Source organism: Passer domesticus, chromosome 1, assembly GCF_036417665.1.
Source record: "Passer domesticus isolate bPasDom1 chromosome 1, bPasDom1.hap1, whole genome shotgun sequence".
NCBI classification, from domain to species: domain Eukaryota; kingdom Metazoa; phylum Chordata; class Aves; order Passeriformes; family Passeridae; genus Passer; species Passer domesticus.
This window is the reverse complement of record NC_087474.1, coordinates 74,787,549-74,803,730: the sequence shown is the minus strand read 5'-3', so window position 1 is coordinate 74,803,730 and position 16,182 is coordinate 74,787,549. Positions and strand designations below refer to the sequence as shown.

At 38.3% G+C, this 16,182-nt stretch overlaps 1 long non-coding RNA gene across 1 annotated transcript in view; it reads left to right on the top strand.

Moving 5' to 3' along the window:
- Positions 1-16,182, top strand: part of LOC135303324 (uncharacterized) — a 33,748-nt gene that overhangs the window by 3,398 nt on the left and 14,168 nt on the right. The gene's annotated exons all lie outside the window — the stretch shown is intronic.

Below are 16,182 nucleotides of genomic sequence, written 5' to 3'. Positions count from 1 at the left end.
AATTATGCAAAGTGAACTACTTCTGCAGAGCACATTTGCTTTCCTAAGCTCTCTTTCCTGGTTTCTTTACAAGCATATGCTTATCCTCTTTTTTTGGCAGTTCAAATCTTATTCAAAACATCAGAATATCCCTTCAGAAGTGGACACATTTTAATGTGAGGATTCTAATTTATATCTCTTTTTCTAGAATATTTTTAAATAAATTATTCAAGTAATGGAAATTATATTCTCTTGCTATTGCTTTGTAATATCTTTGTATTATCTGTCTTCTCTGTTATCTCAAAATTATTTTTGTATTCTTTTTAATTTAAATCAAGTCTGATATACCATCTGAGGCAGAATTTAATGGGTCCAGCAGAGCCTTAAATGAGTCAAAAAGTGATTTAAAATGAAGAAAGATAGGCTCAAAGAAGATTGGGAGAAAAGTAGACTAAGAGAATGCATGTATGTGTATGCATATATACATATACATACATAATACATATATATATATATACACACACACATATGTATTATACTTAATAAGTGTATGTATGTATATTAAAAAAGCCAGACACATACATACAGCTGCACACATGAAATATGCCTGTATAGGGTTCATATTGCTCAGTGTGGGAAATTATCAAACTCCTTGAGTTATGAAGTCTCAAAGCCTACAGGTCTTTCTGTCTTCCTTTAAAAATCAATACAAGAGGACTCAGGATAGAAAAGGTCTGTTGATATACTGGTACACCATTCAACAGTTTGTCTAATTTTTTATAAACAACTGAGGGATCAAGACAAATATATTTCTTCAATTCCTTTTATTTGGAGGCATATCCCCTGTGTCTTCCTCTCAGCATATATCCATTTGTGAAAAATTAATTTCCAGTTAGGTGAATGGAAATGGAGATCAAAAGCATTACCTGAGCTCAACTTAAGGGAAAAAATCACCCTAAGAATAGCTCTCGGTCTGGAGCTTTAAATATTTAGTATTTCTAAAAATATATTAATGGATTAATGTAAAAAAAGCTAACAAATGTCTGTTACTTGACTTGCTATACTTTGTGCCTGCAGTTCTGATTAGTAAGACACAAGTCCTGGTTTATTTTCAGTTCTTTTAAAAAGTATCTTGCCAAAGTGTTCCAAAGATTGCATGAAGTTTTTAATCAGCAGTTTTAAAAATATGACTTCTGGTGCTAATAAAGCAAGACTGAAATTTAAATTTAGGGAAGAAGGGGGAAATGTGGTTGTCTTGCTTAACAGAAAGGTTCTGGAAGAAATAATGCAAGGAAAATTCTCTATTTATTTTGGTACATTAAAATTTTTAAATGGTATTTTATTATCCATGTTTGGCAAGGATATTCTTTTGGGATGTTCTCTTTCCATTAGTGAAGGAATAAGAAAAACACCACCATGAAAAAACTGACTGGTGAAGAAACAGAGAGGAAAAGATTTTCTCAATTAAATGTTCATTCAGCATAGGCCAAAGCACAAGGTATATACAGCATACACAGGCGCTGCACACCTGCTAGGAGTTGGAAATTATAAAGGAGAACATTCAGAAAAGCAGGAGCTGAGATCTCTCTTGTTTCCAGACAGTGCCAAGTGCTCTTTGATACTGATAATTCCTTTTATTTTTAATGGTTCTGGTTAGATCATGCTGGATCCCTGAGCATGACTGAACACCTTGGCTGTAGGGCCTTGGGAAGAGCTCCCAAGCTGAGCAGCCAGCATGCTCTGCCTGCAAGAGCTCAATATGCATGATAAGTATGGGAATGGGGAAAGGCTGTGAGAGGACCCCACCTCAAGATTTAAGTCATGCTTTAGAGCCACAATGGCTCTAAATGTACACACATATACAATTTTTACATTTTACACTGTGATTTATCACACCTGATATTATGTACATACATAATATGAGGTAATCCTCATTTGCATTTTCAACTTCTTTCCTTTATCTGTTCTCAAACACTCCCAAACTGGAGGCAGAACTTGATTACTGAGTGCAATACCTGGCATACCCTGAGCCAGCCGATGCAAAACGTGCAGACTGGAATTGTTCTGGTGAATTTGCAGAGGTCCTCTTTCCGAGATGGGGGCCCCAGGCACCTGCAACCTTTAATCAGCTGAAACTGGAGTGAAGCTGTCAGCTCCTGCTTGTGTCCTGTCAGCTTCAGTACCACTTAGAGCATCCCTGACAAATGTGCAGTGTACATTTAACAGTCAATCTGTGGCCAAGCTTTTGATTTTGTGGGAAACTTTCTAAGGTTCCACTTTCTACAAGGGAAAACTTTCTAAGTTATAAGGGAGGAAAATGGAGAAAAGCATCCTTCAATCAAAGTCTTTTGTTTTATGGAAAAAGCCAGCTGTTATATTTTCTTTAGCAGAATGATGGATTGGCTCCGTTCAAGGTGATATCCCAGCTGGTGCAAGACAGAGCAAGGGTTATCATGTGATGGTGACACCTCTCCTTCTCTGTCAGTCAATCAGTGCTAGCCATCCCACAGAAGTGCAGCAGTCTGCTGTTATGGGGGGTATTGTCATTTAAATTATTCAAGCTGAAATATTTGTTCGGCTCTGGTGTGTTTTTAAGTTTCCCATTAAGAATTCACATTTGAAAATATTTTCCAGCTGCAAAAACTTCCCCAAACACCTTTCCTCCAAGCTGATTACTTCTGGTGTTACTTCAACAAAGTGTTAAGTGTCATTGTCTGGGATGAATGACTTCAAGCAAAGCTTGAAGTTTTGAAAGCTTGAAATTTTTTTTAAAATACCAAATGTATTTCAAAATAAAGCAATGTCCCAGACACAAACAAGGATTCTTTTTATGTTTAAATTATTTTAAGACTCTTCCCTTACCACTTTCCTTTCTGATGCCTGATGACTTTTTTTTTGTGAGTCGTTTGTGGGCTAAACCTATTATTTGCTAATTAAAGGTCCTTCCTTCTCCTCTTGGGAATTTAAATTCTCTACTATTATTTCTTCACAGAGCTTGTTCCTACAATATCCCTGCTGTAAATGCAGCTGAATGTTTCTTAATGATGATAAAAATAAGGCCATGGCACATGTGAGCAGTCTGGAAGGATACAGAGAGGAGGAGGACAGACACAGTTTCTTCTCAAGTCAGATCAGTCCCTAACCTTCAGTTTCCCCACAATCCCCATGGTGATGTCATTGCAAGAGGGAAATTATTGTAACATTGCAATACTGAGCTCCAATAACCACACTGACCCCTGAGGATTCTGCCATTTACTGCCCCACAACACAGAAAATTTCCTGAATAGGCTCCTTCCCTAACCCCATTACACCATTTTCCCAAGCAGAGGACAGAAACTTCTTTGAGGACACTCTAAGAGTAAAGAGTCCTCAGAAGACAGATTTGGATGCCTTCAATGCCATTCCTGTAAAATGAGAATGAAAGCACTTCTAGTCTCCTAAAGGCACCATATGAAGATTATGGAAACCTCATCCAGAGAGAAATTAGGAAATTAATTCTAAATTAATTAGAAGTTAAATTAAGCATTGGATTAATTAATATGTAAGTGGAACCAATATATAACTATTTATTACTACTAGTAAGAGTGTTGTTAGTATCACTTTTATTATTTTTTTTAATTATATGTGGCACTTTGAAGCCCTCACTGCAGATAAGACCATTGCTGTACCAGCAAAACAGAGCAAAATGTGGTCCCCTCTCCAAAGGGTAAAAGACCAATGGCTGTACTTATGGGAGCAGTTTTGGGCCCATCACTACAGAGAGTTGCCTAGTGGATTTTGGAAGACAGCTTAAAGGGGAAAAAAAAAATTAATCCATATAGTTTCTCATGGAAGTTAGGTGCCTAACATGCTTTAAAACCCAGGCCAATATTAGGCAACTGCAGCTGGTGAAAAAGAATGTACACATACGCTGGTAGACTTAGTAAAATGAAACAGAAAGTGATAGTAAAAGATTTTAAAAACAGAGAGTTTGAGGAGTTAGAAAGAAAGATAGGCTTAGTAGGCCCTGGGAAAATGTTAAAAATAGGCCCTGGGAAATGTTAGGCCTTGTGTTTGCCAGTTCATGTGAAATTGCACCTGCGTAACCAGAATATGATAAATGATATAATTGTTAGATGTGCTGGTTGTTTAGGTATAATTATTGTTTAATTGTAAGAAGAATCATGAGAAACTATGTTCAAGGGTTTGGGGTGATCACGAGAAACCTATGCTTGGATAAAATCAATATGTACAATAGATCAATGTAAGTTTAATAATTAATATTTAAGTTATATAATGATAGAATATAAAAACATGTTCATCCCAAACCCATAGGTGGAGTCAGATTTGGGTCTGTACCCCTGACACCCAGAGCTCTTCAATAAAAGCACCAGTATATAATCATTCAGTGATTATGTGTTCCTGAACGCTAACAAAGGTACAGTTTTAGGAAAAAAACAGCAGCAAAAAACTTTTGCAGACTTCAGTGAAGGAGCATTTCCAGTCATCTTTAGAAAGAGAAAAAGTTTCACACAAAGTCAGCCTACCCATCTTGCCAAAAAGAGTTAAAGTAAAGCCACCCATCCATCTCTATTACACATCAAGTAAAAGGCAGAAAAATATGGAAATAAATAAATGTTTATGCATATATATATATTTGAAGAATCCTTCTTTCCTGCAGCTGACATTTGTCAAATTCTTGCTGCCTCTCCCAGTCAATTCTCTCCTTCAATTAACCAATAAGTCAATTTGCTCCTTCTCCACCAGAAAAATCCCCTGCTCAGCAAAAAATGCATCATTTCACTATCAGATCAATTCATCCTTCCTTCTTGCTGTTCAGTCGATAATCTCTACATGTCCTAAACAACAAACAGGTCACTGGAAAGAAATCCTCCTAGGAAGTTTCTCTCCTATTATTTGGCATACTACCTACATATGGTTGGCTTGCTGGGCCCTTCCTGAGCACATGAGCACAGCAAACAGTCAAAACAATACTATAGAGGATTGGATTTTAAGACAACAGAAAGATCTGAACTGAGCATATACGTCCAATAACAGTGCAGCTCTTTGGATAACAGGTGGAACTATATGTTAAACCAGAAGTACATGCAAAATTTCACAATATAAAAATCAAATTACAATTAAGGATGTGATGAAAAACTGCACCATTTTTAGAAAACATAAAGCTTTTCCAAACCATACTGTCCACTGATTGAATTTAATAAAGGTAACAAGAAGTGCCCATACCCAAATCTCTAGATATCCAGACATTGCAAATAGAGACAGCTATGCAGAAAGAAAATAAATTAACTTCTAATAAAGAATGGCTGTAAACCAGGCACTTGTCATTTGGCTTCACCAAAAACCATCAATAAAGTTCAGTACATTCAAGATATCTTTTCAAATCCAAAAATGTAAGGAAAAACACAAGTTCTCTGAGAGGTTACACCTTCAGTACAAAGCACATACAAACCCAACCCTGAGTGAAAGACAAATACCATATAACTAGACAAAGTCAAAATGCTCAGCAGATTATGGCATGAAGTGAAAAAATATAAGACATTTAGATTATATAAAATGATGCAATTAGCCAAATTGTCTTGTAGCACAGAAAGAGCAAGGACCTCCCAGTCCCCAGAACTATTGGCAAAGTACAATAAGCACTCCATTTGATAGTCAGGGAATACATTTTGTGAGAGTATATTGGGGGGGGGGGGGGGGGGGGGGGCAGGTTTCTACAATATTTAAAAATATAAAGATTTAAAATATGCACTGCTAAAATAAATACATCTTCACCTTTTTTTTTTTTAAGTTCTGCTGAGGTTTTTTTTTTTTTTTACTTTGGGTTTGGGCTTTTTCTTCCTACTTCAATTGTTTGATCTCCACAGCAGTAAAACAGGATATGAAATTTGCTTTATACTTCCAACTGTGCATCAAAGCAAAAGTGAATGTTGCACCTTTTTCTGTGTGATCTATTAAGATTTGTGAATATTTTCATAACTAGAGCACTATTTGCATATATATGAATAAAAATCCATTAAATACCAAAGTTATCATTCTCATTCAATAGATTTCTTAATCTGTTTTGCCATTAAATGATAATCTCAGTATAGTAATGCACGTTAGTCTTGGGCAAAAATTTTCAGTTGAATGTTTTATTTTGGGAAGAATGCAAATTTGGAACAAGGCAAACTATTCATAAACTCGTTCTGAATTTTGTTAGTAGGTCACCTGAAACTAAGAAGAAAGAAATTCATGAAAGTCAAACCACTCCTTTCCCCTTGTTTTAAGCAATGTTTCCAGTTATTGCCTCAAACTGACTCTTTTCCATTCTAGGGAAAACCAGGTCTCAATTTAACCCACTTAAATACTTTTGAACAACTGTGACTTATAGACACCAAAATTTCCCTAAAAACACCCAGGGAGCTGTGGTCTCCTTTGGGAGCCCTGATGTTTTTTGATTCCCTTGCAGCTGGGAACATCATTTGCGTCAAAGAGCTCCTGATGCACAGACTCCTCCCTGCAAGGATGTTGTGTCTTCATTTACGCATTGACAGTACCTTCACAATGAGGTGGGACATCCCACAGCACCTCCAGTTAAATTCTCTGGGGGATAGGGGGAACCTTATTGCACTCTACAACTACCCAAAAGGAGGTTTTAGCAAGGTGGGGGGTGGTGTCTTCTCCCAGGTAACAAGTGACAGCATGAGGGGAAATGGCCTCAAGCTCCACCAAGGGAGGCTTAGACTGGATATTATGGACATGGTTTTATCAGGGAAGAAGTGGTCAGGCACTGTAACAGGCTGCCCAGGGAATTGGTGGTATCGCTGTCCTTGGAAGTGTTCAAGATATGTGTGGATATGGCACTCAGAGATACGGTTTAGTAGTGAACATGGTGGTACTGGGCTAACATTAGGCTTGATAATCTTTTCCAACTTAGCAATTCTATGATTCTGCAAAAGAGATAGAGATTACTGTTACAAAAGATGTTACAAAACACACAAACATTAGCAGCCTCTACAACTGAGAAGCTAGAATAAGATACAACTTCTTTGAGTCAAAAATATCTTCACTTTTAAGACCATTTAAGTCTACATGTATAGCAACTGGTTCATGAGTTAGGCACAAGGAGTTATGGTGAATGGGGTGACATTCACTGTCTGATAATCCTGTCACTAGTGGGGTTCCACAGTGCTTCATCCTTGGCCCTGTGCTCTTCAACATCTCCATAAATTACTTGGATGCAGGACTGGAAGGGACATTGAGCAAGTTCACAGAGGATTCAAAACTAGGAGGAGCTGTTGAACATCCTTGAAGGCAGAGATGAGAGACTTTGACAAATTAGAGATGGGCAATCCCCAACCACATTAAGCTCAACAAGAGAAAGTTCTGGATTCTGCACCTTGGATGGAACAACCCTGCATGTATGGATAGACTGGGGAATGAGAGGCTGGAATGCAGCCCCATGGAAAGGTACCTGTAGGTCCTGCTCGATGGCAAGCTGAACATGAGCCAGCAGTGCCCTGGCAGTCAGGAGGGCCAACCCTGTCCTGGGGAGCATCAGGCACAACACGGCCAGCCGGGCAAGGGAGGGGATTGTCCTGCTCTGCATTGAGGTCACCTCACCTCAAGTACTGGGGCAGTTTTGGGAGGCACAATATAAAAAAGACATTAATCTACTAGAGAGTATCCAAAGGAGGGTCACACAGATGATGAAGAGACTTAAGGCAAAGCTGTGTGAGGAGCAGCTGAGGTCACTTGGTCTGTTCAGCCTGGAGAAGAAGAGACTGAGAGGATGCCTCATTGCAATTACAACTTCCACATGAGGGGAAGAGGAGGGGCAGGCACTGATCTCTTCTCTGTGGTGACCAGTGACAGGATCCAAGGGAATGGTCTGAAGTTGTGTCAGGGAAGGGTTAGATTGGATATCAGAAAAAGGTTCTTTCCCCACAGGGTGGTTGAGCACCAGAGCAGGCTCCTCAGGGATGCAGTCACAGCACCAAGCCTGAAAGAGTTCAAGATTTTGGACAATGCTCTTGGGCACATGGTGTGACTCTTGGGGATGGTGCTATGCAGGGCCAGGAGACGAATTCAATGATCCTTGTGGATCCCTTCCAGCTCAGCATATTCTATAATTCTGTGATTCAGTGATTCAATAACGAGTGGGACTGCTGGACACCCTGAAATCCATAACATATACACACATATTTCACATTATACAGTTCATACTGTGAACATGTACACATTGAGTCTCATTTGAGGCTGAAATAATATAGATGTGAATTTATTTTGAATCACAGCTGATTGTATGTACCTGAAAACTCCAGCATAGGGAAATAATCTCTCCTTGAGCTGTCCTGGGTTGGATAAACACAATTTTCACAGTGTTACCCCATGGCTGTAAGAGCTGCATGGTGAAGAGGGAGGGGAGAACCAATCTGTGCAAAAGATTATGGAGGGGAGAGAAGATTGCAGGACACAGATTGGTCCTGCCACAGTGTTTGTGATCATCATTCAGTGACTGTCTCTTAACCTGGGAGAAGGGAGTGACAACAGAGAGGATACAAGGTCTGTTTTTAGCTAAGCAATTTACTTGTATAGGTAGCAGCATACAATGGTACATGGTAGCAGGGAACGATGCCCATACATCACTTGACCAGCAAGACATTTTAACATTGTTGCCCTTGAAATCCTTATTTTTGTTATCCACATGGCTTCACTGACCTTCTCCTCCATCCTCACCCTTTCCAGCTCTCAGAAGGCGGGCAGGGTTGGGCCAGCCTGCTCCTGGCCCTGTGGAGGAGGTGGCAGAAGGCTGGCCTTATTTACCTTAGCCGTTCCCCCATGTAATCTGGGTAATCGTGTGCCTAATCGGCAGCACGGAGGAGCCCCCCACGCTGCAATTCACAATGCCAACCTATTCACATTCCATACAATAGGGTATTTAAGTCATCCCATGCCTTGCCAAGGCGATTGCACTCCCTTTGTTGTGATGTTTTCGGCAGGGGTTTCCAGCCCTACTCCCCCTTTCACACCAGCATATGTCCTAACTCTTGCCTGCTGCAGCTGGGCAAGGGCGGTTGTTTTTGTTTTATTTTTCAAAACCAATGAATCGATTATGGCAGTGTGAAATGTGGGTTAAAACAGTGCCCACATGTATGCATACATTAGCCATTTGCTACATTGCAACTTCACAGCAAGGTGACTGACGAGGCAACACTGCTCATGGTCTTCCATTTTGAATGGGCAATCTGTTAAGCATAAAAGAAAATAGTAAGTAAAAGACTGACTGAACATATTGTTTGAAAAATGGCTCAGCGTGCTATATCAAAGTGAAATTAAAAGTACCTCTACCCCAATGTACTGCAACTGTAAAGAAAGATCAAATCTGTCTTGTAACAAAAAATTACAGGGTCCACATGTATGGATATAGAATATTAAATTCAGATCATATTTCTGCAATAAAGATATTCAACTTTATAGGCTGCCTATCTCACGTTTGGCATGTAATGAACTCAACAGCCTTACAAACTACAGGATCTGATCTCACCTTTGAACAAAAAGCCCACAGTAAACTGCAGTTCAGGATTTACCTCTCCTAAGGGTATCTGGACATGTGGATAGGAATTGGCAAGGAGATACTGCCTTCATCTCCTAGGCTGCACCATCAGCTCTCTTCTGTCCCTAGCTCACAATGGCAAAAAGTCAGTTCACTCCAGGAACTCTTTTGCAGCTTGTGCAAAAGAGGTCTTGTGACTCCTTTCCCAAGGTGTAAGGAAATGACACATCATGGCAGCTGCCCTAAAATTAATTCTACAAGCTTAGGCTAAGGTCTGGAACAGAAATTAATTACTTCTTTGTTTTTTATGAATAACTCTAAATGTATTGTCAAGTCATTTAGGTAATTAAAAAGAAGTGTCATATGACATGCTAGAAGATGTCATTCATTCCTGGTTCAAGTTCATGCTACTTCATGGATGTACTACTGGTGCTGAAGCACATCAGGCATGATGTTTTTCATAAATGCCTGAGCCATATCACTTGGCTTGTGTTCAGCATAGGGAAGTTCACATCTGTGCCCTGCACATCAGTTTTCATTTTTTACTCCTAAAATTTGGGGAAAAAAACAGTTTTGAGCCAATTTTCCACACAAAGCTAAGCTTTCTCTGAAGAGTTAATTAATTAGGACATGTGCAATATTTTACAGACTTAAGAATCGTACTGTATGATGTAAAGTACCCAACAGGAAAAATTTTTACAGCATGGTCAGCTAGTTTTTGAGTGCTTAACTGTAAAGTTAGAAATCAGAAAATTCAAAATCTTGAGAGAAGCAGAGGATACGACACAGACATATTTAATATTTCATTTTGATTATCAAAGAAGTTACAACATCTTGTTACAAAATACAACTTTCTAATGTCAGAATTTTGAAACCTCTTTATTTCTCCACCCCCCTCCCCCCAAATCACAAAATAACTTAAAAAAATAAAACTTCTCAAGACTAAACTTTCAAGATAGAATCTGGCGCTAGAATGTGCAGCAGCAAACTATCTGTACATCTCCCACTGAAGTCAAGCATATTTTTTTCAAATTGCCAGCAATAGAATTTATACCGCTTGAAAATGATCCTAATACAGCTAAATTTGCAAATGGTTACCTCCCCCTGCACCCAAACAGCAGGCACAGAGCTACAGCAATATAAATGTGCTAATCCCAGCACGATGTATTCCCACCTCTCCCCGTATCAAATCATTCTAAAGGGTTTTCAATATACAAGTTAATTAGCTACAACGAAGTCTAGAGTAACATCTAATGAAGACTGAGGCTTAAAATACCATAAATGCCTGTCGTACCCTTTTCCCCACCTTTAATATCAACCTATACTTTTGAAATGGGTTACAGATATAGTTCAAGAGACAGGAGGCATTTAATGAACAAGTTCATGTATTATTTTGATTATATGTTAAACATTGTGGTCATTTTAAAATATGTGTTTTCAACAACATCTACTAGAACACCATTTCTCCATTAGCACCTCAAAATGCTATTACCATACATTATCTATCTATCTGTCTTTCTGTCTGTCTATCTATTCACTTTTAATGCTGAGCAAGAAGGTGACACCATTTTTATACACTTTAATAACATACTGCTTCTCATTTTTTAAAACAATCGGTGCATTAAAAAGCAGTTGTGTACATTCTACACACATACACAAAAATAAAACTCTGTAAAAATATATGCACAAAATTTAAATTATACAAACAAAAATGTCTGCAATATGCAACTTGCAGACAGAAGCTGAAAAACAACATGAGAGTAAACTCAATTACCTAAGAAATATATGCTACTTTCAAAAAACACGAAGATGCATGTTTCAAATTTAACTAAGAAATTAAAAGCCCTAATTAATTAAATGAAAGTCCTGATCCTGACTGGAAGTGGAAGTCAGTGGAGAGTTTATCCATGTGAATCTCATAGCTGGAGTGGGACTGAACACTCCCTTTTGCTGTCTATCAAGGGTGAAACTCATCTTGTAATCCCACCACTTCATTAGCACCTTTCCAGCACATTATCTTTTCCTTAATCCTTCTGTCACTTTGGGGATTCAGGGTCATTAGAGCATTGAAGGGTCGATGTTATTGTCGTGGAGGTGTGAATTGATCACTAAGATGACAACTGGTGACAAGTATACTTTATTAGTCTGCTACTTTGCCTCTTAATTGCTACTGATTAACCTGTCTGTTAAAAAGGAAATTTGGACTCCTGCCATTGCCAAAGATTACACTGCTTTTGATAGGACCACACTCTCTAAAGGAGCCCATTTAGACGTATTTGCCCTACTCAATGGAGCTGTTTATGTGAAGTAAATACAACAAGGTAGGGCCTGGGCCCTTAAACTCACCCATTTTATTTTGTTCAGCTTTTCATTGAGAGAATTTCTCAATTAAAAAAAAAACCAAACAAGTACTTCTGATTGCTTCTTTACTTTTCTAAAGTCATGAATAAGATCATCTTTTTTTTTTCCCCAAAAGTCCTACTTTAGATGTGGCTGTGCTTGCTATTTGCATAGACTTCCCAGAGGAAGAGCTGGCTCTCCAATCATATTGCATTTAAACTACACATTAAGAGAAAACAACAACAAAAAAACCCAAACCATCCAACCAAACACAAAAACCCAACCAGAATGCTGCCAGATTTCATATGTTTCAAATCTTAATTTTTGTTGACCACAAGAATTCCACTTTCTATTTAGTTTTATAGAACACACTTTTGTTAAAAAAACAGTAAAAGAAGAAAAGAAAAAAAAAAAAGCCTTTTCAAACTAGATAGCTAGGATAGTAGACAACTCTTAATACTTGCTGATTACTGACAATCTTTGGTGATTTTGTTTCAAACCTGGGTAAGCATTTCTATAAGAGATCATTGTCAGCAGCAAGGGAAAATTAATGCAGAACTCTGAAAACTGTGTTCTCCTTTTTGACATTGATTAAAAAAATAACAAGGATAACAAAAAGAAAACTACTCCCAGATCTCCTATTCCTACTCCAAAACCCACGTAAATATTGGTCTCTCTATTACACTGCCTTCGAAACCCAAGTGCTAAACCTAACTGGCAAAAATAATGTCTAATCTTGGATTTGTACTAGAGACATTATAATATGACTCTAGGTGCTCGGGATGAGTATTTGACCTTCCTGAGTCATCTGAAGTGTTCCAGGTTATTTAACAGGATCAGTATTTCACATTCTAATTCTTAAGGATGACACATCTCCCATGAAGAAAAATTGCTACATAAAACTCAGATTGGCTCTTTGACTTTAATTGTGGTCAAAAGAAAACTTCAATCAGCTTGTGCAATAATCTGATCCCTCCCTTCCTCTTCTAACCATGCCAACATAGAACTTTTGCAAAAGCTCTTGGTTTGCTTATTAAAAAATATTGAAGATGATAGGAGCCTTTAATTAATTTTTTATTTGATTTCACTAGAGGAAAAATAACAAATACATAAGGTATTAGTTGTCCAAGAGTAGTTTTACATGCACGGTCCTGTTGAAGAAGTTCTTTCATTTTACTTCCACAGGTTCATACACAGCACATCTGCTTCTGACTAGAGTGTTGTTTGGCCTCTGGTCCCACTGTCTTCTTCAAAAAGAGAGCTTGATCTTGATATTTGGATGGAAGCCCCTATAGACCCCATTTTAAACTATAGCTCCTTTAACTTCACTAGTTTGGGTTTGAAACTCTTTTAATTAAACTCAAGCGCAGCTCATAAGTAGTCAATGTAATTTCAAGGTGAGTGATTCACCTCAGTCTTCATTAACCAGTACCTTAACAGCTCGGTTTACCTGAAACAAATTGGCCTGTGTGGAAATAATCCCCACACCAACTGCAAGAGTTTTGGGGTTGATGAGCAAGATGTCTGGGAGACAGAACACATCTGTGAAGTAAATGGGGGAAAGTGAGCACTGTCGAGGTCACTCCTGAAACCGATGTTAGTGCTTGCTTTACACAGCCTGCTCTAACAAAAGTAGCCTTAGGGAATTCCTGTTATCTGACAGCAATTCTGTGGAAACAACCACACCTGGATATCCATTCCTGAAGATGGGTACTAAGAAACAGTTGAAACAGTAAAGGCACTGAGACACACTGGTGCAGTGAGATGCAACGGAGATCTTTCCTTACCATCACCACGCTGATGACTCAAAATTTGGTTCCCACAAAACCTTCCTGCAATAGAAAACCAGTGAGCAGCCCTTCCTGGAAGGAGAGTGGCTGAATAACCATAATCTGCTCATTATGACCTAGGTAAATCATAAGGTCATGTAGTTTTGTTGGTTTAAAAAAAAAAAAAATCAGGTGAGTGATCTCTGTATGTTGAACAGCTTTTCCAGTGATTTGAGATCTTTCTATTTTACATTAGAAAACATGCACTCTCTGTAGCACAACCTTTAAGTTTTAGTAGAATTAAGAGTCAGACAGCAATTTCCGTGGTTAAGCCACTGCATGCTGTTAAGTTCTTTGCCCCAAAACTTCTCACAGATCAGAAAGGTATTGTCCTCCTGTGGAAACTTCCACTCTATTGAAATCTAAAAAGTACAAAATTATCTGTCTTGGGAAAAAAAATATTATATATATATGCCAAGTCAAAAAAAAAAAAAATCACAGAAACTTCTTTAAGGAAATTTCTATCAAAGAAGATATACCTTAGACCTTACATGATATGGGAAAACAGCAGCCCAGAAAAAAAGATGCTAAACACTCTGGAGAGGGGAAATTAAGTATACTGCAGTGGCTAACTGTGCTAACTTGATGGCCCAGACAGGATGGCATTGTGGAAAAGCAAATAAGTAATATTAACTCTGCATCTGGTACTGAGAAAAGCACTACTGGAATGCACTACTGGAATACCCTTTGACATGCATACATTAAAAAAAAAAAAAGAGTCAAATAATTGGAAAAATTGAGAAGAATCACACAAATAAAGGACTAAAAAATAAGACCAAAAATGGGAGAAGATTGTAAATTTGTCCTGGAGGAAAAGACCTAGTATCAAAAGGGAAATTAGCTGGCTAAATTCCTGGCTAAAAGCTGGGAATAGTTTTACTTTGAGCTGAAGGAGAGCATATCTTTTTCAGGAGGGTATACATTCCTTTGCAATGACTGAACAGAGAACTGTTCAATAACAGCTGATCCACTCTCACAGGCAGAGCTGACCGAGTTTCTGAGACTTGCTCTTTCAAGCAGAGCATCAGCAGATGATAATGCACACCAGCCAGCTCCAGGGTTCCTGTGGCAGGGGCCATATCTGATGACAGCAGGGATCAGATCTAGGCTTATCCACTCTATATGAAATATCCTTAACACTACTCCTTTACTTCCACTGCAGGAATAGTTCTGGGGTTTCTTCCCTCCCGCATCCCTGTCTCCCCAGCCTGTTGTTCCAGCGTATAACAACCAGGCACAACACAGCTACTACATATCCAAGGCCCTGTCACATATAGCCCTACTAAATGAGCCTAAGGATGCCAAAGCACACATTCACAAAGAAATTAAGGTAGTCTTTTCTTTAAAAATTTTCCAGTATTATGAATTGGTGTTAGCAAGAATTGCAGTTCAAGAGATAGCTGTTTGGATAGGTAAAACACATGAAGTCCTGGTCAGATTGATAGATTAGCTCAGAGCTCTGGCATTTGGATTAAAGCAGTATAAAAATGAATCTTATATTTGACATTTAAAACACTTTCAAAGGGAACCTTTTCCACTGCCTGCACTTTCTTAAATCACAGCAGAAAGAACTGCCATGGCAGAACAGTGTGAGAAATTACTATCCAACTGCTTCTCTGTTTTCCCACGTTATGACTGAAGACATTAGTCCCTGAATCATTTTACATCCAGGCATTATGTGCAACAACACTGTGTGTAATAAACAGACAATGCAACAGAAAGAAAATTTGAAAATTCATTTCTCATTTCTTTTGGACAACATCTAGAATATAAATGTGAGTTGTGGCAGCTCCAGTTGAAAGAGAAAAAAGAAAAAAAGAAAGGCTGCTTTTGAGGGCCATGACTAAAACTTTAGATTTATATAGTCTGACTCCCATTTCCCACACGACCTTGGCAAAGTCACTTATTGTAACATTTTCAGAAATGGATGCTATTTCCTCAGGCTTTCATTCTACTTCTCATCTCCAGAGTATATGACTGTTTTGCATGTACAACCAATAGCAAAAGTAAAAGTCTCATGGGAGTTTATGGAGTCTGTGGATCTTGATCCTTTCAGGGTTTCAGAGCTGTTTGATGTAACATATATATATAGCATGATTTGTTAGCTGTTTCAGGACTTCGATGAAACTTTGGGCTTATGGACTGCCAGATTTTTTGAAGCCCAGTTTGAGACAGCTAAATCACCCAGATTAAGTAAGTAAGAAACATTGTAGTTCTAAAATATCAGATCTTTTCCCAACTAATTTCTTTCCATCACATGACATAAAACATTTAATGACTAAAGAACACACAAAAGTGAAAAGTGGGTGTTTCATGTCTCCTCTATTTCTCAGCTACCAAGACATAGCTCTAGATATTTTTGAATGGTTGAGGAAGAATTAAGGAGATAACCACTGAACAATTTGAAGAACTTCACACTTGGAGGAAGTGAAGTGAAATGTTTTATGCATATACTGTATATATGAAGGGCTTTGTAGATTTGCTAGCAATTTACAT